The sequence below is a fragment of the Crinia signifera genome, chromosome 2 (assembly GCF_055691185.1).
Source record: "Crinia signifera chromosome 2, ASM5569118v1, whole genome shotgun sequence".
NCBI classification, from domain to species: domain Eukaryota; kingdom Metazoa; phylum Chordata; class Amphibia; order Anura; family Myobatrachidae; genus Crinia; species Crinia signifera.
This window is the reverse complement of record NC_139218.1, coordinates 86,466,449-86,492,040: the sequence shown is the minus strand read 5'-3', so window position 1 is coordinate 86,492,040 and position 25,592 is coordinate 86,466,449. Positions and strand designations below refer to the sequence as shown.

Here is a 25,592-nt window from a genome sequence, read left to right as displayed (position 1 = left end):
TAGCTTCTGTGGAGCCCAGAGCTGAGAGGGGCCCAGCTTCCCGGCCAAACATGCATGCGTTATACTGTATACATTTTTTTTAGCAATGGGTGGTGCATAGGGGGCCCTTACAAACGTTTTCTATGGGGCTTCTATACCAGGTTAAGCCATACTAGCCGTCATTTAATGTCTCTGTTAGGGAGAAGGCCAGAGAGGAGACCTTCAGCTGCCATTAGGGGGACGAGGATGAAGCCCTACATCATCAAGCCCCCCTCCCCATTGTAGAAAATTCCCGTGATTTTTACCGGCGGGGTAGGAAGATACGGGGGATGCCGGGGCATGTGGGGGCATGCGGGAGGCTTGGAGGAAGATACGATTTTCATGAGCCTTCCATCCAGCAGTCAATTGATCTACATTAAGGCCAAATGCATTATGGTGTGAAAATCAGAAAGTGAGAGAAATTGGGAGAGTTTTCCCATTTTTAAAAGTAGCAGTCATTTGCGCTGCAAAACCAGGTTGATTTTGCCATGTAATTGATTGCAGCTTTAATAAATGGGAAAACCCTCCCAATATCTCTCACTTTATGATTCTCACACCCTGTTACATTAGACCAGGCATGTCCAAACTGTGGCCCTCCAGCTGTTGTGAAACCACACATCCCAGCATGCATTGCCATAGTTTTAGCATAACAGCTGGAGGGCCATAGTTTGGACATGCCTGCATTAGACCCTATTTGTTTTGGTGTAAGACGGGCTCTGATAATACCGTATGTACTCACTGTAATCAATGACAATAGGACAAGTTAAGTTTAAATGTGAATCTTTTACCATTTCTATACAATTTTTAGAGAGTATTTGTGAGATGGAGCAGACTACCCACCGAATGTAAGCCCCCCCCCCCGCTGAGCGAATCCCCACACGCAAACAGATGTGTACGCTTTCACATCTGCTTGCATGCGGAGGCACGGAGGAGAAATCATTTGATGGTGGCTGACCATCAAATTATTTAATATAAGTCTATACATACTTTTCAGACGGCCACTTTCCCCATGCCCCGAGGATGCATGAGCAAACCCCCAGACTGAACACCTTTGGCGAGTTTCACACTCACCGGTGCATTTGCTCACTGATGGATGGACAGGGGGAGGCCACTGGAGTCTGCCCAGAGTTTCATGATTGTGCCCACAAAGATGGTCCATGCATTCTGTTGACCAGTTCTTTGACAGTCGTTGTAGGTGCTTACCCTTCTCCAGCACACAGCTTACATTCACTGCTCAGTAGGTTCTTCAAGGTACAGTGGTTTCTCAGGCTACATGCTGTCACCACTCACTTCTTAAAGCATACTCTCCCCTCCTGAATTGGTTCTCTCTGGACTCTGGATGGTTTTCCCAATGCAGCAGCTCCACTTAAGGTATCTATTCCTCCATTGCCCATTTCTAGCTTCCCATATTAGCAGGCCAGAGATGACCTACAGTATTGCTGCGTGCTGCAGTGGGAGTCCTACTCCCTGTAGCTGGGCTCCGGCACTGCTGCCATGTGCTGACGCGGCACAGAGTGTTCCCTCCTGGGAACTCTCAAGTTCTCCTCCTTGGCCAATGGAGCAGTACAAAGCACCCATTTCTCTGTTTTATGTCACCTTGAAGGGTGCAGCTATAGTTGTATCATAGCTGCACCCTTCAAGGCTCCGGTACTCCAGGCATTAGCCTAGTTAGCCTGTGCCTTGAGCCATCCTTGGTTTGATACATATCTGGCATAATTTAGGCTAAGAAAGTTACACATAAAAATAGCATAGGATAAGATAAGATACATCCAGCTCTGTGTCCCTAGTATATGTGCCACACCGATGCCCTTGCTCTGCAAGCAATCTATTCTTTTTTCTTGTCTGTCATTATCATCCAAACTTCTTCATGATTAGACAGTCCTGCTCTGTGACCCATGTCTTCATCTTTTGCTAATACATCTCTCTATTGTACAATCTAAATGGCTTTACTGATCCATTTAGTTGTAGTCTTAGCTTTAAGATATTCCTCCATTATACCATTATTAATCTTGCATTCTGTTGCTTTATCTTGGAGACTTATATTAAATTATATTTGCCTCACATTTTCTCTCTTGCAAGAAATCCAAATGATTATTTGGTTTACATGCCCTGTGGAGTATTAAACCTCGCACAGATTCTTGTGTCATCTGTAAAGAGGCATGTAATATGTTCCTCTACTGACCATTCGTAATGTCACTAATAAAGATATAACTGAGTGCTGGCGCCATAACAGATTCCTAAGACACTCATGATGTTGCTGTAAGCTTTCATAACTTAAACTATTGGCATGAGGATGTCTAAAGCTTTATGTACTACACAATGAAATACATGAAAGCAAAATACATTTGTTTAAATGCCATTTTGCTACCGTATAATAAAGCACAAAATTAAAAAAAAAAAATGAATTTTGTTCATTTTGATAAATCAGCCCTAAAGGACAATGGGGCAGATGTATTAAGCTTTAACAAGAGATAAATTCAAGGGTGATAAGGAGAGATAAACGTTCAGCCAATCACCTGCTAACTGCCATGTTACAGCCTGTGTTTGAAAAAAGTCAGTAAGGAGCTGATTGGCTGGACGTTTATCTCTCCTTATCACCCTTGCATTTATCTCTTGTTAAGGCTTAATACATCTGCCCCACTGGGGTAAATGTATGGCACTTGGAAAAGTTGTATCTATCCCCGTAAAGATCGTTATGTGCAAGGTGATAATGCTCCAGCCAATTAACTCCTAACTGTCAATTTACATATTGGAACTGATTGGCTGGTTCACTATCACCTTGCACGTACAGTAACGTTCTTTATGGGGATAGATACATCTTGTCCAAGCTTCATACATTTACCTATACAATTTTGACTATATAGTCAAAATCGCATTAAGATCACATGCAGATCGCATGTAGATCGAACAGTTTTTTAAGCTTGCGATTCCATCCCGATGGGCGCTCCTGCACAGCACAAATCGAAGCCAGATAGACAGGGCTGCAATGACTATATAGTACAGATCTGTACTATATAGTCAAAATTGCATGCGTGTCTCATGGCTTGCCGTGCAATTCAATCCCGATTGAATAGCATGCCCGCCGACCGTGTGTACACAGCATTAGATGATCTGACAGCATGCATTACTATTTTGTAAACATACCTATCAATTAGAGAACCTCTTTCTGGAAAAGGTGCAGGAGAGTTCAGTTGTGCTCACCAAATTCTGGTACACTCCTCCCCTTTTTCCAGCGCCCCATTCTGCAAAAGGGCCCTTATTGAAGGCCTGTCTACATCGGAATTTTTACAGAGTCCTTTCCGAATTCTGTTTGACTCTTACAAAGAATTTTAAAAGATTGTTTTTACAACATACCGCATTCTCCCGTGTACCCCTGAGGAAGTCTCTTCGGAGACGAAACGCGTCGGGTCGTTTCCATGCGGTTCACAAGAATATGAATTTGTAAATGTCATACATTTTGTATTTTTAATAAATGTGATTGAATTATTACTCTACCTACTTGCTTGAAACCTGAGCACACAATAAGGTGGTGGGAATTCCTACAGCGCCCTCTACATCTTTTCTCATACCTATCAATTATCCTTATATTAGAATGTTTAATTAAATCATTAATGCAAAATCACAATATAGTGTAGCTAATGTATAGCTATAGTTGGCTTCTATTCTTAGGATGAATAGGGCACTGAAATAATCCTAACGCATAAACTGATTGTGCTTTCCTTTTTACCATTGATAACACGTAAATGTTTCCTTAAGTACTGCTTGTTTTTCAGATCCATTATAAAATAAATTGTATAGTTTCTTTCTTGAACACTGCAGTACATTAGCATTACCTCAATGTGTTTATTTTCTGTTCATTTCTACTGGCTATCACAGATGAAATTATAAACCTTTTTTGAGGATTAGGCTTGACTCAGACTTATCCTTCCAATTTGCTTAAGGCTAGAAAAGAGTGTAATAGTATTTGAACTACATCTGATATTAATGATACAGAACCGTGATGTCTTTGTTTATGGGATTAAGAAACCAGCTTGGTCATATAGCAAGAAAATGTGCATGATATATTTTTAAAATGAGTTTTATGGAATAACCGTACATTATTTCCGTACAGCAGTTCTTAAATTGTGCTTTAGCATTCTTTTTTTTTATGTTTTAATATGGAATGTTGACTATAGTTTTATAATTTAGTTCACAAATGTTATGAAAGATAGACAAATAGATAAGGTTATGTGGTCCATACATCTGAGATGGGTTTCTCCAATTTCCAGTTCTGCTGATGTCATGTTCAGGGGATCGGTGAACAATACAACATGTTTAATTTCACAGATTTGCAAATCAGACCTAAATATGAATGGAATTGGCAAATCTGGAAATTTTCTAGGAGTTTCTGGATTACCCAATGGCTTGCTGATCATCGCCAGATGCTGGATTGGTGTTTTTGATAGGTGAATTAAGGGATCGCGGAATATTGATGCTAATGTATGACTTGCACTAATTATAGTATAAACTGCTCCATATTTCATTGTTCATCCAATGACTGTACATAATCAGGCCACTGGAGGGTGGAAGTTGGAGCAGCTGTCCCCCCCTCCATCCCTGTCACCATCGCATCGGCCATTGCCGCCCCCCCCCCCCGTGGAGTTACTCGCCAGGCTGGGGTGAGTCCGCAAGCAGAGCAATCCCCCGTGTAGCAGCCACCTGACACCCCCCCTCTCCTGGCTACTGTGTAACACAGTAGCGGGTTCGAAGCACGCCCCGGCACCCCCTCCCCCGGCTACTGTTTAGCACAGTAGTCGGGTCCGATGCATGCCCGTCACCCACCCCCTCCGTGTACCAGCCGCCCGACACCCCCCCTCCCCCGGCTACTGTGTAGCACAGAAGCTGGTCCACCGTACAACCACACCCCCCTCCTTCTCCGTGGACCAGGTGAGCACTGGGGCGCCCCCCCCCCCCTGCCTTGGGCGCTCCAGTGCCTGAACATGATCTCATAAAAAATATTATACGGAAATGTGCTATTTGACGGACAGAAGATACCAATTTTATAAATCAAAACAGAAGTTACAGTAAAACATATATTGTTAGTTATAAATGAGTGTCATCGATATTGAAAGTAATATGATGATGGCTGCTAATGACATCATGAGCCAAATGCAATAGGGTGTGACTACCATGAGGATAACATAGGCAGCTGTCTAAGGTCCTAATGCTTAATAGGTGCCTAAAAATCTGAATGACTGACATAATGTGTGCATCCATGCTGGGTTTTATGGATGCCATGGGCAGACAGTATTTTTGATATGTCAAAGGATTCAACAATGCCAGTCACTTGCTTCTTTATTTCCTCATCCCCTATCACAGCCAACAGCTTCAGACCCTCCTCATCCCTCCACGTGTCCCCTGATCTCATTCCCCAATCACATGCTGTGTGAAAAAACTGGCTCGGGCCTGTTCACACTGGTGGGCACCTGTGTAATTCCAAGAATTACCCTGCAAAAAATCCATTTGCAATTACAGGGGCATTACACCCAGGAATTTCACTCACACTATTCACGACACAGGAAATTACTGCTTGCCCTGGCTAAAACCTGGGTTTTTGCAGCAGTCACAAAGGGTATTATTCATATCTATCTGATTCCCTTAGTGGCCAAAAATGTATCCAGTGCAGGGACGTAACTAGATATTTGTAGGCCCCATAGCACAGTTTGTAAGGGCCCTTATTTACCAAATAATGGTGATAAGTGTATATACCACATAGAAATTGCACAGTAAAGATGAGCCCCCATCAGCTCTGGGCCCCATAGCAGCTGCAACCCTTGCACCTATGGTAGTAACTACCTAGATCCAGTACTGTATATAATATATTTTATTTAATCGTTATATTTTGCAGGCAATTTGTACATTATTTACTGTTCTTACTCAGTGATTCTATTCTTACCTTTAAAATAATTTTGGTTTTCATGTTTTGCTACAGTCCATATTGCGTAAATTATTTGGTGTTCACAGGAATAAAAAGGAATCTCAAATCAGATATTTGAGAGGCTTCTGTGTGTTTATTTTTATACACTGTGTGTATTGATGATGGAACATTGTTGATTTTACCATGTTGATGTAAATTTGTAGACTAACATTTTGAACAATGAATACGTAGTTTATGCTTTTTTTATTCGTATATTAGAGTGTTTACTTTCTGCACTATAAACCCTCTTTTTCCACTCTTAATTAGTATTCCCACCTGGGAACGCTTTGTGAATAAATTACACATGTATTCAGATCTTAGTAAACAGAGACTCAAGTGTCAACACAGAAGCTGCAACTATGCAGCTCCTGCATGACCCACATTCTGAATCCCATTGTAGATCTCACATCTGTACTGACTTCACAATATGGTACCACAATATGCATGATATTGCATAACTGGGATTTGATGGAATGCCTGATTAGGTAATTGTTACAATGTAGAAAAAAAAGAAATAACATTAACAAATTCATTTGTTACATTCTCCATGTATTAAAAAGCACATATTTACATTAGAAAACACAGATAAAATACAGGTAGGCATTGCAGCTGTCATTCCCTGCATCCAGTATTGGATAAGATGTTATTGCTATCTATAACCATCAGACATAATGTTTAGTGCATTTATCATCTTCATATTGAAAGTAAAGGCCAACACATTTTTGTAATATGCCACAAGGCACAGCTTTACTGCATTCAGCCTCTGTATATCTTCTGGAGGAAAATACTTCCTCGTCCACACTGAGAAGTCACGTTGTTGTTTTTTTTTTTTTGCAGGGTTTTTCTGAACACTTGAAGCATATGGAAATGAAATACCTCCTCCAAGAATATAAAATATCACATTTGCTTTTGGTTTTTACCCTTTGCGTGCCAACATCTATGTGAGAGATGTTCAAAATATCTGCTAAAAATGTCAGCAACACTCACATTTGTTATATAAATTAAAAAAAAAAATGTGTGAAAAAAAGATTATATTTCGTATATGAGGTAATTCTTACAGGTCATTATGATGAAAAAAATTTTGTTTGGCAATTTTAACACCTACATATGGAGATGCCGCGGGCGGACAGGGAATGCGCGAGCGGCTCAATCGCTCACGAGTCCCCGTCAGCAAGGCGGCGGGGAGCAGGGACCAGGTGCTTCCCTGCCCATCTCCTCTTCAGGGAGACAGGCAGGGAGTGCCAGCAACCAAGGGGGGGAGCATCTTCCGACAGAATGGGGCATGCAAGCGTCTCGCGCATGCGCCCCCCATTCTGTCAGACCCTGGTGGAGGGGCGGGGGACAGTGCATGGCGATTCTATTGCAAGGAGCCGCTCTAATGAGAGCGGCTCCATCTGTATTTTGCCAAATTCACTTGGCACTCAAAGGGTTAAATAGAAGACATAAGGGATAATTTAAGAAGCCCTGCAGATCTCCAAAAATAGCAGATTGTGATTTTTGCAGATCAGCACATGCGCGTAAGCACCAGTGCAAATGTGCGAGGCTGTGAAGTGCAGAAAAAAAACTTGCAATGCGACCGCACTTCACAGTCTTGTGCAGGGCTGGGCAACACCGGCCCTCCAGATGTTGATGAACTACACATCCCAGCATGCCTTGCATCAGTTTCAGCATGGCCACATAGCAAAACTAATGCAAAGCATCCTGGGATGTGTAGTTCACTAACATCTGGAGGCCGGTGTTGCCCAGCCCTGGTCTTGAGCATAACTTGGGTATGTCTGTACCGCTTGGTTGACAGTCAAAAGGTCGACATGGGGTTTTTCACAGTTTTTTGAGCCGACATGTGCCGACAGGCAGTATTTCATGCCCTACCATCCATTAGGGCGTGGTGGGAGAATAAAACAGTGTGCCGACTGTAGCGAGGCTCCGTGCTGGAATTATTGCAAGCGCAGCGAGCGATGCCAGGGCATGTGGTGCACTTTAAACTGTGTCCATGTCGACTGTGTTGACATTCGGGACAAAAACCTGTGAAAAACCCATGTCGACCTTTTGACTGTCGACCCAGACACTGTCGCACTAATGACCCGTCGAACTAATGACCTATCAAACTAATGACCTTTCGACCTAGAACCATGTCGACCTAATGGTGTCAACCTAATGACTGTCGACCATCATGCTGTAGACCAGATGATCCCAACCCGTGAGTAAGTATACTGTAACTTCTAATATTCCAACAAAAACTGAATTTTCACTTAGGCACAGATTTAGCCATTAAGGTTTTTTATTATTGCAAACCAAGCATAAAGAAGTTTAAATGAAACGTAGCTGTACAAAAGTATGGAGAAAGTATGCTCACTCTTACAAAGCTGGGGAAAGCCCATAGATTCACACCTTGAGTTTCTGTATCATGTAGGTTTAACCTGGCTTGACTCAACTATATCCCCTCATCAGGCAATGCTGAACCGTAGAAGTGTACGGTACAAGAAAATATTCATACAGCACTGCTTTCTAAACATTTCCCCAGTGTGTAATTGGTAATATGGATTTGAAGTTAACAATTGGACTAGTAGAAATCATTGTTCATACCTATGCTTTAGTGAATCATCTGTTTCATGCTGTGAAAGTATGATGTGTATCCTTATAGACACCTACTGTACTGTATATATGTATAATACCAGTTGTAATTATATTTATGACTCATACCTTACAACTAAAGGTAACATGTGCCTTAAGTCTCTGCCATCAATTGTCCACATTCTAGTTCACATTCACCCATTCAGAACCAGAGTGCCTTATTAATCTTACACGTTGTGCTGTACAATAAAAGCATACTTTCATAGACATAAAACAATCATTAAACTTGTTCCTGACACTTCCGATATTTGGATATAAGTATTGATAGGTGTGTGGTCAGTGATTCAATAGTAAAGGAGTATGGTTACGCAATATATATATATATATATATATATATATATATATATATATATATATATACTGTATATATATATCAAATAAGCACATATCATATAAACTTTTCATCTAGTTGTATGCCATTAAATACACTTTGCTGCTGGCCAAATCGCACACAGTGTAGTAAAAATAGACATGAATAGGCCATTCTGCGGCCATTCGCATGACTTCTAAGTATTGTAATGCATTTTTGCCTGTAGTGATGGTACTGTACATTGTGTTGTAGATACTGTATTGCAGTATTTTCTCTTCAGTGCCAGTACAATATATACATGTTTATATGCCGCTGACATTTCTGAGCTTAAAAGCATCACAACTTTAAAAGCATTCTTATCAACATTTCTCAATCAAAAGGTAACATAACTACCAATGATAAACCTAAGCTTATATATCAACAGAGCTGCATAAAAAGTCCTCCCTCATCTATATTGCTGAGTACATATGCATCACAGGTATGATCATAGGCGAATCTAAGGGGTGGTCCAGGGGTGCACCGGACCACCCATTAGACCACCAGCCGCTTAAAATTTAAAGAAATGACAGCCGGGCAGAGAGAGCTGTGTGCTGCCTGGCTTTTTAATCTAAGGAATTGCTCGCTGGACGCACCTAATTTAAAGAAATGACTGCCGGGTGGAGAGCGATGTGCGCTGCCCGGCTGTAGTCTCTAAGCAGTGGCATTGACATTTTCAGTTTTCCCTTTGGACCGCCGGCAGCCAATCAGGAGCGGCATTGGTGGTATTGAAAGCTGCTCCTGATTGGCTGCCTGACCCCAGTGCGAGAACTAAAAATATTGATGCGCCTGCAGAGACTACAGCCGGGCAGCGTGCATCGCTCTCTCTGCCCGGCTGTCATTTATTCCAATTAGGTAAGTCCAGCGGTGTGTAACATCCCCCCCCCCCCCTAGGCAACAAGCAATTCCTTAGACTAAACAGCCGGGCAGAACACAGCTCTCTCTGCCCGGCTGTCATTTCTTTAAATTAGGTGCAGTAGTATGACATCCCCCTTGGCAACGAGCAATTTTCTCCCCCCATGGCAATTAGCAATTCCCTCGTCCCCTTGGCATCAAGCTAACCCTCCCCCCCTTGACAACGAGCTAACCCTCCCCATCTTGGCAACAAGCAGTTCCCTCCCCCCCTTGGCAACAAGCAATTCCATTCCCCCTTGGCAATGAGCAATTTCACTCCCTCTTGGCAACAGACATGTATTCCCCCATGGGATCGAGCATGAAGCCCCCTTGGCATCGAGCATGAAGCCCCCTTGGCATAGAGCAAGAACCCCCTTGTACCCACGTAGGTAAGCGGCACTTATGTGTCAAATATGTCATGAGCATAACGTTTTGGTTATATAGTATGTAATGGGTATTATCGTGTGTGGCCTTATTTGTAATTGGCATTACGGCATGTTGATTTATGTGTAATGGGTATTACGGAGTTGGCTAAAATGTGTAATTGGGCATTACTGTGTGTGGTCTAAAGTGTAACACCACGCCCCATTTTGTGATGCCACGCCTCCGGACCATGAGGCCATGCCCCCTTTTCGCTGCGCGGCTTTGCCGAGCAAAGATACGCCCTGCTTGTAAATTTGGATTTGTGACCCTCCATTACCATAATTCTAGATTCGCCTATGGGTATGATTATTCACACCCCAATGCGATTCATTAATGGGAGCAAAGACGCTTTAATAAGTGTGCAACCTCCTCCATTCTCCTGGCCAGCTGTAGTGCACAGCCCATTAGACTCTAGAGGGCTCAGACACTACTACGCATGCACAAAACTCTTACGGTGTGCACTGTCTACATTGCACCCATTATAAACCTTTGCTACGTCTACATATTTTCTTGTGGTGCGGGGTCACCATTTGCAGTATTTTCCATTTCTAGCTGCTTCTAGCGCAGAACGTTGGACTTCTACCTTTATTTACATTTGTTTTTGAAAAAGAGACATGAGCTGATTGATAATAACCTTATAATATAAAAAAAACACTGTGACAATTACCAAAACGTCCAGAAAGATAAAAAAGACATAAAAAATAAGTAGTGTTCCTACAAATATAAAATCATTTGTACCTATTGAGTTTTTTACCACATGAAACACAAACCTATTTCTCTTGATGAATATCACCTCTTTCTGATTTTGTTAGTTTACTTTTTTCCAATCTTTAAAAATACATTTCTATAAATCATCACGATCTCTGAAGGAGAAAATAGAATTTAGGTTAAGAATTTCAAGCAGCCTTAATAATGTATATGGCAAATTCCTGTTTCTCTATTGCTCATCAGTGTAACCATGATAATCTAAATTACAGCTGTAACTGATTTTGTGATTGTATTGATTTACCCCTGTTACTGTCTGTTTTACAACAGCTGCAAAGTGTAGGGGCCATGGAGATAAAATGCACTCAGTTTGTATGGTGACTGCAGGCAATTTTACAAGGTCCAAAGCGTTATAGGTTGTTAAGATTCCATCTATTGCATCTGTGTAAACATGGGTTGCACATCAGCAATTGTTCTCGCTGTATCAGTAATTCAATTCATTAGCCAAGCAGTATAGCTTTTGTTATCATTAGGTAACACATTGAGAAAGGAGTTTTCCCTGTGTATATTTAATTTACAAATACAATGTTCTGACAAGTACAAAGGGTGCTCTATGCCCCTCTGTAGATTACAGCCACAAAACAATAGTCACGTCCTGCCAAGGTGCACAATTGGCCCACCAGGAAGTAAGGCTCCAGGCCCATGTGGACCTTAATCTGGCACTGAGGGAGCGTGTGCTTAAGTGTGTCTGAGTGTGTGTGTGTGTGTGTGTGTGTGCATGAGTATGCACTCCCCCACTCCCAATGTGCACATGAGACCTGCCTTTGTGTGTGACCCAGCACCTGGAAAAACTACAGTTCCCAGCAGCCACCAACTTTCACAGAAGCCCACTTCCCATTGGGAAGATGGAAGGGAGAACGTCAGGAGCAATGGAGACCATTGGATGAGTTAATTGCTTTTTTTTTAACTTAAGGGACTTATGTTTTGAATTGAGAAGTTCAGAAAGCAATATGCAATTAATTAAATTGTGTTTACAGTATGTGTCACCCTTACAGTATGTTCAATTTTAGTTTGTTCATATATTTTAGTATTGGCAGCCACCAGAACTGATTTTGCCTATTACAAGGACCATAAATAATTTGATATAGGGCTGGACCACTCCTGTAAGTGTCCCGAGGCACACCAGGGTGCCACAGCACACAGTTTGGAAACTACTTCCCTAACCCCATCCCTGAAACTAACCCCAATACCCTTGTGGGCGAGATGTACTAAGCTTCAAAAGTGATAAAATAGAGAGTGATAAACAATCAACCAATCAGCTCCTTCCTGACATTTTTCAAACACAGGCTGTGACATGGCAGGTAGGAGCTGATTGGCTGGCTGTTTATCACTCAACATTTTTTCACTTTTGAAGCTTGATACATCTGGCCCTGTGAAGCAACAATAATACCCTATTCCTAATATTGTAACTAACCCTAAACCCAAACCCCTCCCTAATCCTAATACTATAGCCCCGGACCCTAAAATGCAGACTGGATGGGCCATGTGGTCCTTATCTGATGTCAAATTCTAGGTGAAGAAAATATTCTTTAGTGTGGTACTAACAATTATAAGGTGGTGGTTGTGGAATCAATAATATTTATTATATCTAGCTATCTTGCATATAGCACTCTTAGTGTGTGGTCACACTCTGAAATGCAGATGCCTTTATGTGCAGGTGAGTGTGTTCAATAACTGAAGATGTGTATACATATATCAGAACATGACGGCAAACCTCAAAAGTGGTTTATCCATCTTATTCATATTATCCTCTTGTTATTAAATAGTTTACGGTTGTGGAGTGACAGTATTGTGGCTCGCTGATGAGCTTTTAGTAACAGATGGAAGAAGTTCAAGTGTACGGTTACTATGGGAGGTGTTTATCTGTTCAGGTGTGTGGTCGTTAGAAAATAATGCAAATCATGTGATCTAGTGTAGCCAATCATGTTAGTGGGATTTATGACATTATAACACACCCTTTTTATAAATGTATCTATCTATCTATCTGCCTACCTCTATATCTATGTCTGTCTATCTATCTATATACTGTACATATATGGGGCTAGGTGGTGATATACAGATGGAGCCATCCTCATCTAGCCGTCTCTGGATAGCCATGGTGAGCCATGGATATCCAAGGCCTATTGTTCTCAGCCGCAGTACAATACATAGAACAATACAGTAGGGGATTAGAAGAGTAATCCTAGTACTCACTTAATCCTATTAAAGGGCTAAATGCGGATGGCTCCATCTGTACTGTAACATCTCCAAATCATTTATAAAAAAAACTTTAGATATATGCTGGATTATATATGGTTCTTTTTACGAGTCAAATCCCATGCTTTTTAGGTTTTGACTGCATTATTTATTCATTTACTTATATAGTCCCAGCATATCCTGTTGTGCTTTACAATTGAAATGTCTAAAAATAATAAATATATACACTCTTCTTACCAGAGGATTTGAGAATCTTGGTACTTGGCTTACTGCCCACTGTATATACACTGGGGTCCCATCCCCTGACCCCTCAATATAAACTAGAATATAGAACAGGTGTTGCATACTATGTGGCACTCCTTTTTTCACAGTTAGAGCATTGAAAAATTATAGGTATAGAAAATCCACATACCATGATAGGAAGTAGAAAAAAACAAAAATAGTGATAGAAGGATAATATAATTAATATTGTACTTTGTTCTGATTGTTGTGATGGATTTATTTTAGTTAAGTCTTATGTTAAAAAGCGTATTCCTCTATATAAATTTGTGTCGTCCTGGGCTTGTGGAACAGGAAAAAAAAAAAAAGCAAAAATGTGTAGTACTGTCAGATGGGAATATGTCTTCAAGATGGTGCTGAAAACAGGATGATTCTCTTGTTGTCTCTGACAGAGGTGTACAGGTCTACCTTCCCTGACGTAGAGAATGGCAACAGAACAAAGCACTTAGAGGGGGAAATATAACAGGGTGAGAGAATCAGAAAGTGAGAGATTTGGTAAGAAGTCTCCAGTTTTTATTAAAGTTGCAATCATTTAAGTGTGTAAATGATTGACGCTTTAGAAAAACTGGAGATTTCTTACAAAAGCTCCCACTTTCTGATTCTCTCACCTTATTACATCTCCCGTAAAGTGTCCAACTGGACTATGAGGGTTGCATACCCCATCCCACAATGAGTAAATGAGAGATTAGCTCATCAAGGTATCTTTTAAATAGGTAACACAACTCTGATAGAAGTAACGAAAGACTGGATATAAACTACGTATCCAAAAACTCATGGCATAACAACAGGATAAGATATCTTTGAAAGCCCTCTTAATAAATAGGGCATACCGATAATCACTGACACTGATGGTGGGCCGTGTGCAATAACCTTTCAGAAAGTATTGTTTAATGTTGTTTCAAGTGCAGATTTCTTTTAATACTCTTGGATGTACTGTATACCACTATTTATCTTGTCCACTTTTAATATTGAAAGTTCATGGTAGACTTCTCCTGCTGCAAATATACTTGAGTTTCCTATTTTGAAATGTGTATCCTCTAGAGTACTGTTGGTACATTTTAAGTGGCTATATACTGTAAAAAAAATAAAATCTAATACCGGTAATTTAGTCCATCCACTTTTTGTATGCTTCAGCATATACACTCCTTAATTTTGTAGCCTTATTATTCACCGCTTTGCCTTTTTCCAGTCACGGATGTATTTCTGTGTTGTTACCCATATTTATTGATAGTGCAGACTTTTCATTAGTTTACTTCTTTGATAAACCTGGTTTTGCAACACTACTATACTTCCTACTATTGTACAACAATCTACACCTTATATTCTACAAAATGAAAACAAACAAAAAATCTAATTACAAGAAATTGAATAGATTGTCTTGATCTATTTGTATATAGTTGAAATATATTGAAATAACCCTGTAAATATGCTGGCAGTGCTAAATTTGGTGGTCTGATGCTGGTATTGAAACAATATTAACTGTAGGAGCCTGAGTCTCATCCTGAGATATGCCTGAAATTAAGCAGCAGTTGTTCTTACACTATATGCCACCTTGGAATTTGCTCTGTTTGAATATATGAATCTGCTCTGTTTGATGGTTGCTTTCTTGATCTTGGAGTCACGGGAGCATATTTCTTTCATATATTTCCACTGCAGGGACCCTGTCTATAGCTGTGATATCCTTACAAACAGTCACCTGGTTGTAAATGTCTTTTCTGATTGGTTGGAACGTCAAAATGTTCATATAGTCCAGTGGGTGTGCTCTATGCTGCTGACAATGGGCGCTCCCGTGCATCCTCCGTCATCTGTACATGCAGTGCGATGGAGCACATCACAAGCACTTGATTTGTAAATTTTTTTATTCAGTGTACATTGTAAATGTGTTTATGAATGGAATTTTTATCAATAGAAACAAAGCATATTTAAAGAGTATATCATGGAAATCAATATACAGTAAAACTGTATTCCCTTCCACAGTATCACACAATGGGGCAGATGTATTAAGCCTGGTGAAGAGATAAACTGGAGATAAAGTGGAAGGAGATAACGCACCAGCCAATCAGATCCCAACTGTCATATTTTAAACACAGCTGATTGGCTGGTGCGTTATCTTTTCCATGTTATCTCCACTTTATCTCCAGTTTATCTCTTCTCCAGGCTTAATACATCTGCCCCAATACTGGTTTTCATTCATATAATATCAAGACGCCTGGATAATAACCCTGTTATTTAACCTGGCAGAACTACATTATGCAGTTTATGAATAACGTAACATAAATTGGAGGATTTAGAGGGTTTTCATCCTAAGCATTACTACAGCTAATTAAATTCAAGTCATACTCCAGTCATAGCATGCATTTCAATTACTATCAAGGTTGTATGTCCATTACAAAACCCACTATGACAAAAACAAGTAATAGAACACTTAGGGGTAAATGTACTAAGATGGGTCTTCTATTGGAAATGGGAAGCAACCTTTCCATTTATTTTGAACCTTCTAGAAGATAAAATAATCTAATTGGTTGCTATGGGCAACACCCAATCTTCAATAGAACTCCCATCTTAGTAAATGTACCCCTTAGAGCTTAATCTATCTGCTTTTCTATAAAGGAAATATGTGTCTTTGTAACACGCCATAGTGCATGCAACAGTGCAAATTTTCAACTCTTTAACTCTCTTACGTATACGAGCAGTGCTGTTTGGGGGAATCCTTGCCGTCATATGACAGCGAGTATTCCCTCGGAACATACGGAGAGGGTTGATTGTTTTCAGCGATCCCCACCGTTTAACTCCCTCTCTGGCCACATTGAATACGGCCCTTTATGTTGCAGTGGCAACATATTTATGGTGATAAGCAAAATGGGTATATAGTACCTTGTGATAGTGCTAGGATTTGCCATCAGTCTAAATGAGACAAACTCTACTATGAGAGAAGAATACAGCACTGTAGTTAGGCCTGCTTGACAAATCACAGCCTTATCTTACATACATTACAAATTTATGAGACTGGATCACTACAATCTAATCAGATCTATGAACAATTAGGCCTGAATTGCAGATCTGATTAGATTACAATAATTCAATTTGGCCTGAATGCAACTGAATGAAATTGGCTGGACAGTCCACTTATCCCCGATTATTTAGTCATCCAATGACCTCACATACAAGGTGATAGACATCATTCTCCATCTTAATTTTCCACTCTTTTGTATTACATACGAAAAAAAATTCCTAGTTTAAAATAAAGCTACATATATTGTGAAATGATAGTTCACTTTAGTTGAAATGGGCATGTTTAATAATCTACAGTAATCCTTACTCTGCTTGGGCATCATTAGCATAGAGTTTTCATGAAATTAAGGCAATCTTACTTGTTACTCTAGATCATTGTAATTATTAGACTAACCACTACTGTCCCTTTAAACGAGACATTTGAGAATTACACAGGTTCGGAGGTTGGCTGACATCAAGCCTGCATTTCACCTGTCTTATTCAGCCACAGAACCTGTGTAATTCATGTGTCCCAGTTTAAACGGACAGTGTGGTAAACCTAGTAATTATTATGTTCCTAAAGTGTTGAATCTGAATCTACTGTGCCTTACTATATATGGGTCTAACATGGTATAAATAAAATGAAAGAATTACTGGCATAAACTCTGCGGGCAGCGCTCCATTCACCTTCAGCCATTGGAGCCAGCTACTGTTTCTTACCTTAGCAGTTAGAAGGTGGTGTTGGTGTGTGTGTGTGTGTGTGTGTGTATGGGTGGTGGCAATTCTCTGCTACTTGGTCCTAAAAGTGGAAATGTTACAACAAAACCAAGTGCCACACTCCTAGCTGAACACCAACACATTGAGAAGCTACAGCCAACATCTTCTCACGTAGGTAGCTGTTGACTGCTTATCCTTTAAAAAAAATGGAATGTGGGCATCAAAGTGGTTGTTAAAACCCTGGATGAATTTGATGTCACTCATTGAGGATGTTGGGAACCTTTGAAAACCACTGGAGGCCTTGTACTTGGTTGGCTAATGGTTGTGATGCCCCTGAACATATGACTAGCAAAGCCTACCTTAAAAATGAGACGAATTTACTTTAATACGTTCCCATATAATCTGAGCTACTGTAAAAAATATTGGGGCAGATGTACTAAGCCAGGTGAAGAGTTAAAGTGGAGAAAAAGTAGATTGGAGATAATGCACCAGCCAATCAACTCATTTTTCAAGCATAGCTCATTGGCTGATGCATTATCTCCTTCCACTTTATCTCCACTTTATCTCTTCACCAAGCTTGATAAATCTGCCTCACGGTTAGAAAAAAGTAAATATGTTATGTAAAGAACCACAATGAAAACAATATTGAATGTACTGCATATAAAACAAGGAACTAAAGCTAGCCAAACAGGAAATGCCCACTCTACTGTACCTTGACCTAAAACTGGTTTTCTAAAATAATGTGCTTTGATCACGTAATCACTTAATCACATTTTGCCAGTATCAGGAAAAATGCATTTTGTGTAGTTCTTTGCAGAGGATTAATAAACCTGTTATAAATCCCTTACCACAGGCCCCATCATAGAGACTCCAGGATGCTGAATACAGAGCATGTTTCATTGGCAATACATCTTTTCTTATTACAGAAACCATCTTATAGTAATATTAGCTGGTTTAAAGGGTTAAAAAGCAACAGAATACAATTTGCATCAAAAACCCTATTATATTTCTGACATTTTTTTTAACAATGAGAAATAGCCCCCAAACTGTCAACACAAATATAATTGTACATTATTCTAAGGCACATTCATTATATGGAAACTCAGAAGAAGAATGGAAATGACATCCTGCATCCAGGAAGATATGTCTCTAAGCTACACACCATTTTTGGAACAATGTACATACTGTTGGGTTAGAAAATGCATCACTGTGTCATGTATTATGTCACTTGGTCAATTGTTTTATCTTTCTTTTGTAAGATCAAGGGTACCGACATTGCTGAAGGAATGTAGTTATCTATAAAGGACATAAAAATAAAAATCTAAACTACGCACAGTAAATGAACTGTATTAAAACATGGTTCTAGATGAAGCCAATAAATACAGTACTGCAGCTGTAGTGCTATTCTGACCCCTGAAGGATGGAAGCATTAGGCAAGCTTTACAGAATTACTGTATATAGCACATGCAACACATTGCAGATACAGTATGTTGTATGTGCATCTACATGTGCCTGTTTATGTATATATATATATATATATATATATATATATATACTGTATATATTTATATATAGCAACAAAAACACTACATGCAAAATAATCCTGTATGTAACTTCTTCTTTGCATACATAATGAGAATATGTAGCATACTTAAGTGCATATTGCAGTCCATATTTGATGCAAATTACCCAGTAGGCCAGGGCTAGAATTATTTTTTTTTTTAAACTATAACGATTTAATACTGATTGGGTGCCTCAAGCCAGATAAATGCTGCAATACATTCATCTCCATCTGTAATGTGTTGGAGTCCTGCTTCCTCCAGAATCAGCACCAAGAACTACTGTAGCAGCTAAATCCTGACATTCAGAAGCACATTCATATCACTTATGACAAAGAGCTTGCCATTCTTTGGAATGTGTTCCCATAACATATATCACGGTGGAATGATCTCTTTATGATGAGCACAGAATAATTAAATTACATTTTTTCACATGCTGGATTCATAGACTTTATCGCCACTTTCTACTGTACACCAAAAGTATTGGATTCATGTCTTTATCTGTGGCCATCTTATGCTGTTTTAAAATGCAATTAATTGTGAGTAGGTAAAGATATTCTCTTTCATTATCATATTTAACAAGGAATATCAGACAAACTGCTTTTACAAGACATCCATCTTCTATCCTAATTATAGGACACAGGAAGGGGATGCTAAACCACAGATACTGTATGTTAGCACCTGACATCTGCCTCTTTTTTCCACCCATGAACCATTTTGCTGGATTGAGGATTATTAGCTTTATGCAACGTACAGCTAATAAGATACCCAAGACGTTACCAGCCTTACAGTATATACATATGCTACTGCACTAAAATGAACCAAATCATCTTTTAATGAACTGCAACCCTTAGAAGCTAGGACATCTAAAGATAACATGGAAATATGTATAAATGTCTCATAAAAAGTTTTATAACACACACCATTATTGTATCTGTCCTCAACTAGGAGCCATTGAGGCTATGATTGTCTTGATTGTTGTCTTTATGTGTGCTCTATGCCTTTTCAGTAACCTATACAACTTGTAAACTGGAAAAATATTGTCCTGTGCTGTCCTGGATAAAGTAACTAAAACTCAGTCTACAATTTATTTTTATTTTTTTCACAATAAACTGTTTTTTCTAAGGCTTCACAAAATAGCTGGCAACCTGTACTCTCTAATGTATTCAATTCTTCCAAAGTTGTTTGACTTGGTCATATATGGTCATGAATACTGACCAGGAGCCCCATTTTGCAGTGACTAAATAAAGACACAAGGAAAGTAGTTTTAGTTTGGCTGTGGGAGTTGTTGCTATTCATAAGCTTTCTCAGTACCTCCCTAACCCCACAGCATTGTTTGCAAACATTGTATTAAGACACTGGCCTTAACAGTGACCTTGACAAAAACTGCAGGCTGATCCTGTCAATGGGACCTTTGTTAGCTGTTCCACTTGGTCTGTTCTGGAGCCATGAAGAAGTTGCTTAGGTGGTGGGCAAACCTACTGCTTTTCTTAGCAACTCTCTGACCTGTATAATTTATATACTGTGGGAAAGCTGGTGCCAATGCATGGCACACAAAATTAGAAATGCAGCAAAATCTCATCTTCAGATTCACTCTCCCTCCTCCTTACTCCCACTTTCCCTGTCAATTCATCTCTAGTTTGCTGACAAGAGCTTTCAAAGGTAAAGTTATTTCTATAATCCATTCTTAATGCAGTCCATATTCCCATTTTAGAGAAGTAATATAGTCACATACCAGTGTTCCTTCCCCCTTTCTCTAAATCTCACAATAGATGTAATGCAACAAAGATCAGAGATCCCCTTGGGTACCCCTTCTAGTTCCCATAAAACTTTACCCTTATAGTGCATTCTGATAAGCATTACAGATGATCACTGGTATAGTCATCACACTACTATATTGTTATAAAATATCTAGAAAACTTTTTTTTCTCAATCCATATCTGCCAGTAGAAGTCACTAGCCCAACTTATGGTGCACTCTATCTAAATCAATCTGCTAGTACTGCCTGAGCCATTTTTTTTGTGGTGCTTGTGTACTGACATCCCCATTATCTGCATACAGTATCAGAATGTTTTTTCCATGGGATGTACTGTATGCATCTTAATTGACAGCATTGCTGTAGTGACTCTGACAGAGCAGAGATTGTGTCTAAAACTGATTCTGTGAGCCAGGCATTGTGCTGTGCTATTTTTTTCCTCCAACTGCTTGCAGCTATATTATTCTCTTGCAGATTCTGCAGAAATAATTGCATATCAATCTATACCAATACACTTAATGTAATTTAACCTCCTGCTAAGTAGAAAAATGGCACACTAGAAGCAGAGGGTGAATACATAGATATATATGTATATACCGTATATGTGTGTGAAGACCATGCAGGTTGCTGCAGATACTCTGATCAATGCACCAGATACTAATGATCAGAGTTACAAAAATAAAAATAATAATCCCATTTATGAATAAAGCTGCATCCAAACTCTGTTGTGTCTGAATGATCTGCTTTCTGTTTGCACCTTATATGTAGAACTGGCCAGCTGCAGTTATTGCATTAACCCTGAATATAGATATTAATTCTGTATAATCAGCAGCAGTAATATCGTATATGGCAGAGAAAGACAGTGTGCTCTGATCACAAAAGACATCAGCAGAAACATGTAATCTGCAGATATAGATTTCCTGTTCGTTTCCAATATGTTTAATGCTCTGCAGCATTCAGGATGTCCTATTTTTTTCCCCCACAAGCACCCAAGTTTCAGTAGTTAGACACCTGCAAGCTTTCTCTAGACAGAAAATGATCTTACCCAGCACGGTCGTCCGAAATATTCTGCTGTTGGAATCAGTCAGCAAGGTGATAGCTGGTCATCACAACGCTTAGTCAGCAGATCCACTGTTTTAATCCCCTTGATATATGTTTACAAATATAGAATATATATGTATCTCTTCTGCTAGCAATCAGGAAGAGGATCCCCATTCACAAGTGCCAAGTTCACCACCACCATGCAGAATAATTCCATCCAGGCTGAGGATACCTTAGAAGATGTTGCAGCTGGCTTCTGCTCTCAAAGTACCCAGTAATGTTCAGTGTCGAAGATCCAATCCAGGTGTGAATTGAAGGGTAAAAAAGAACTGGAATCAGAAAAGAAGGGAGAGCCACAGAAGTCTGTTATCAACGGGAAGGGAAATATCTGCAGCCTTTCAAAGCAAAGCCCCACTATATATATAAGATTTCTCCATATGCAAGATGTAACCAGGGGAGAAAGAAGAGAAGAAGCAGTGTATGTATATTTCACAAGTATCCTGCAATAACAGATCCAATGGGGTTTTCCGTGCACTGTACTGCTATGTGAAAGAACTCCTGCTGTTGGTGAGGGTGTCTCCTGGGTCTTAGTACTCCCAAAATGAAGATAGAGGAGGTTAAAACAGAGAAGGAATTAAAATCAGTTGCCTGTTAGCTCCCGAATGATGCTAATCTCCAGTAAGGATGACAAGTGAACACCATGTAATAATGAAACTTGATTAACAGCCACCATCCAGAAAAAAAAGGAAAAAGAAAGGAGAGAGGGGGACAAGGAGGGAGGTAATAGAGAGACACAGATAGACAGAAAAAGGGGGAGAACTGCAATGCATAAATGAATCCAGTGTTTCAATAAGATCTCCTCATTTGATTGAATGCATTCTCCAGCCTGCTGCAACTGCAAGTCATAAAAAAGATACTGTTACTGCCACCCAATGGATATTTCAGTACTAGCCAATCGTCAGCTACAGCTTTTCACCCTCCAGTTTAGAAGGCAGAATTAAAACAGGAAAGCCTTACATGGAATCAAGTAAAGTCTAATGGATTAGCTACTGCTGTCTGTGATAACAAGTGCACTCATTGTGTGTCTTGTCTGTTAAATGTTTAGGTTTATATTCATTGTGGCCAATCTATACACAATGAAACACATACAGGCTGGAAGATGCAGTATGCAGGCACATGCAATGCTTTTATTGTCATAGTTACGTTTCCTAGCTCTGAGCACTGTCTATTACTTCATTTGATAGTTCAAATATATGCTATACTGTTGCTATGGGATCCCTTCTTTGTTCCAACTGTCTGAACTGTGTGGGAACATTTTATCTTCACTCAGTTGCTAAATATTGTTGATCTGCTACACATCAAAGTAATTGTGCAGCACAAGGTGCTTTGCCTTATCACCAGTAAATGCTAACAACAAAGATAATATATTTTTGTAATGAGCATTGTTAAAAGCAATTGATTTGTTGATATGTACAGTAGCACAAAAAAAAGTGCCGCGGCAGCGATATGGGCTATAATCGCTGGAAATATGATCGCCACCATATTGCCAGTGATGGGAGGGTGCCCCGGCGATAAATCGCTGGGTGCGCGCTCCCGTTTTCAGCCCCATTCTAAACGCTGGTTGCAGGAGCTTGCTCCTGCGACCAGCTGATTACCTCTGCGGCACCGCCGGCAGAGGTTCCCCTTCATCAGCGACCATCTCTGGTCGCTGATGAAAAGGAGAAACTGAGCAATATATTGCTCAGCATCATATTGCTCAGCAATATATCTCCCCCTGTGTCTACGTATCTTAAAAAAGGGCAACCACAAAGGGTGGGAGATTCATGATATTAGCCCTGATGAGCATAGTGTAATTGTTATTAGTGACTATAGCTGGTATAGGAGCCTGTGCATTTGTGCAGAGTGGTGCGCTAATGTTAATGCTGTGGACACTGGGGTTGTATGACGACACCCACAGGCAGCATTGCAAATCCTAGCAGTTGCGTACAAATGATCAGCATGCACAAGGTTGACAATTGGCTAAAGGTCACACAAGCAAAATGTCGACACATGGATACGTTGACATGCTTTTTTAATGTTTTTTTTGTGTTTGCGTTGACATCTATGCATGTGGGCCCCTAATTAGTGTACCACATACCCTGACATGGCTCGCTTAGCTTGCAATGATTCAGGACATACTTTACTATTCCGGATTTGAGTCCACAAGGATGGTAAAGTATGGAAAAAAGAAAAAAATGTGAAAAATTGTCATGTCGACCTTCTCACATGTTGACCATTGTCATGTCAACATTTTTGCTTGTGTCAACCTCTTGTCTAGGTTGACCTACAGTAATTCACGTCAACCTATTGTAGTTGACCTATATTGGCTGTTGAACTAGACGTTGTTGACCTATCATCCATATCCTGTATAAAGGCACACATCCGTTGCAGATGGCAGTGCAGCATGGCTGTAGGAAGTAAGATTAGGAGCTTCTGTTACAGTGCACAGGTTCACAGATGCAGAGTTATAAAGCCCCAATAACGGTCCAACCCAATTCCTTTTTTACCATGACTCCTTGTTACATCCCCCAGTTGTTTCCCGATACACATTTGCTTTGCAAATAAATCCATACTTCAAGTGACATGGCTAAGTTCCCTTGGCACATGCGTAGTATGATTTAAGCCCCTTTCACATTGCAGTTTTAACACGGCATATTGCCGATTTTTAACTGCTTTAAAACGGGGTGGCAGTGTAAATCCCTGTGGTCGGGATCCCGGCATTCAGAATTCCGACGCTGGAATCCCGATCGCCGAAATCCAGACACTTTCTACCTCCGGGGGTGTCCACGACACCCCCGGAGGGAGAATAAATTAGTGTGCCGAGCTTAGCGAGGCACCGGGCCCGCTGCGTGGTGAGCGCAGCGAACCCGCAAGGGGGGGGGGGGGGTTTCAATGTCCCCCCCTTGTCGGGATTTCGGCGATCAGGATTCCAGCGTCGGGATTCTGAACGCCGGGATCCTGAACGCCGGGATCCTGACCGCCGGGATTTAATACTGAATCCTTAAAACGGTACCAGCTGCAATATGAAAGCTCCACAATCACTTTACCGGTTACAGAATACCGGTATTTTGAAACGTGTTAAAAGCAGGATCCTACACATTTCTGAACCGTTTTTCCTGCAGTCTGAACAGCTCAGAAACGGTATTTGCTACAAATGATAACCACACTTGATCCCCGCCCACAAGCAGGAAAAAAACATTTAAAATTACATTGTATGGCTTTCTATGGGTGAAACGGGTTGAATTTGAAGGTACAAAAATGGTATTGAAACTGCAATATACCTTTACAACATGCAATATGAAAGGGGTTTAACTGGCTTTTGACCCATTTAAAAAAAAACGTTTACAAAAACGAGTTGAAAGCAGGTTTTTGCAATGTGAAACCAGATTTAGATGCATGCACATGTATATATAACTCTAAATTAGACCCAAACAGTGTAGTTGTATGCTGCACAACTATCAGGTCAGGCATATGCCTGCCGTCATTAATGCAGAGGGTGGAGGTATTCCTCTGGGAAAACATGCATGCAATTAGGCAGGGCCATTTCTAAGGCCAGGCGAGCAGTACAATCACAAAGGGCACCTGTGGTCATGGCCTCTTTCAGGCAGTGGGGTAGATCCATTAGGTCAGTGATGGAGCACCTTCGATCCTCCAGCTGTTGTAGATGACTAAAATCCCGGGTAGAGCCTTTCAGTCCAGGGATTGTGCGCGTGCACGTGAAAAATCCCGTGATATAACCGTATGGCTGAAAGGGGTATTAGAGGTAAATTCCTTCTCAAATGGACAAAACCACGTGCACTGCAGGTGGGGCAGATATAACATGTGCAGATAGAATTTGATTTGGGTTGGGTTTTTCTTGTAATGGTGTGTACAGATGGTAAGATTTAGCTTCCGATTTTCCCGATATAGGATCTGCCGTGTGTACACACCATTAGTGATTTCTATATTGCAGTGTAGAAAAAAAGCAGTCAGTTAGTATCC

The 25,592-nt window shown here is 40.3% G+C and overlaps 1 protein-coding gene across 1 annotated transcript in view; it reads right to left on the bottom strand.

Moving 5' to 3' along the window:
- Positions 1-22,479, bottom strand: part of IL1RAPL1 (interleukin 1 receptor accessory protein like 1) — a 1,364,460-nt gene extending 1,341,981 nt beyond the window's left edge. The window contains exon 1 of the mRNA XM_083172527.1: positions 21,577-22,479. The gene's annotated coding sequence lies outside the window, so the exon portion shown is untranslated. The remainder of the gene's footprint in view (positions 1-21,576) is intronic.
- Positions 22,480-25,592: the final 3,113 nt, after the last annotated feature.